This window comes from Myotis davidii, unplaced genomic scaffold, assembly GCF_000327345.1.
Source record: "Myotis davidii unplaced genomic scaffold, ASM32734v1 scaffold299, whole genome shotgun sequence".
Taxonomy (NCBI): Eukaryota; Metazoa; Chordata; class Mammalia; order Chiroptera; family Vespertilionidae; genus Myotis; species Myotis davidii.
Window position 1 is genome coordinate 7,031,367 of NW_006293088.1, and position 1,504 is coordinate 7,032,870.

The following is a 1,504-nucleotide window of genomic DNA, read 5'->3' on the forward strand; positions in this document are numbered from 1 at the left end:
ATCTTTGGTAAAAGAACCCGTTTTGGATTGAACAGCCCAGGAGTCCCCATCCGCTTTAGACCCCGGAGTAAGTTCCCCCTTTCCAAGGACAGCATCCACCCTTCGGGGTCACGAGTGGTGAAGAGTTGCTGAGAAGGTGGGTGTGACAATGGGGCCTTTCTCTAAAGCCCGTGGGACAGACCCGGCTGGACCTGGCGCGGCTGCTCGGCCAGGAAACCGCCGGGCATCGCCCTTTCTCGGTGGCCGCTGGTCAGATAGGGACACGGCGCGCGAAGCCCTCAGCCATGCAGGGGCTGGGCATGTGCCTCTGCCACACGGACGGGAGGCTTGTCCATCTCACTGTCCAGGGGGCCCCACGAGGGAAAGCTGCTCAGATACTTGGGGACACCCTGAGGGGGTGAGAGGTGAAGCAACCCCATGGAGAGGGATCCCAACTCTCCCGCCAGGTGAGCACGGGGAGGAGGGGTCATGCCATGAAACGGCGTGCGTGTGTGTGTGTGTACACTGTGGGGATGTGTGAGTGTGTAAAGTCACCAGGATGCAAATCAGGGTGATCCCCTTCCCCAATTCCACAGGAGGCATGGCTTACACGAGAGCCGTCTGCAGCCTCGGCCTGTGGCCTGTGGTTTCCCAGTTTGCCGATGTCCAGTCTCACCACGCCTCCTCCATCCAGGGACGTTTCCACCAGGGACAGGCTCCGGCCTCGGCAGCCCCACGTCGCTGATGGTGCCAGCAGCCCTCCCGCCTGCCCCCCTCATGCTCCAGGGAGCTGGGACATCGGGGGGTGGGGGGAGGGTGGTCACGCCTGGACGGGCTGTGGGCCTGGATCCCAACAGCTGCTCCTGTTCTGTTGGGGCCTCTAAGGGTCAGCCTGGCCCTTTGTCCCCCGGGGGCCTGTGTTCTGGCCACTGCGGCCCCAGGAGGGCCTGGCCTGTGAACTCCGGCTCCCTTAGCTGGTTTAGGCAAGTTTTTGCCCTTTGACACGTTCACGATGGAGGTTCCATGTGGTGATGGAGAAGGGGGGCGGGGGAGAGGAGCAGAGAGAAAGTGATGCTTGGGCACGTTCTCAGAGAGAAGGGAGAACTCGGTCCTCGGGCTGGGCCTGGCTGGAGCCCGCGCGGCCTCGGCCCCGCTCCGCCGCGGGCAGGCCGGCCATGGAGGGTGCGGGCAGCCCGGGATGACCCTCACATGCGGGGCTTCCTGGAGCCAGTCGCGTCCTTCCCTTTTTCATGGGAAGACTGACTTCATGTTTCCGACCCCTCATTTTGCCAAGTAAGAACTTTAAGGACAACAGCCACATACTATTCTAATCATTTTTCAAAAAGAAAGCTCTTCCCATGGAATTACTTAATCTCATGACAAATGACCAACGGATGGCCTTTCGAAGGAACACATTTAGCTTTATAAACTCACCACGGCTGTCCCATTTCTCCATGTCGCTGCTGGCATGTGGCTGTGCCCTCAGGCCCTGCAGACCTGGGCCTCCTCCCCCGCCCCCCGCCCC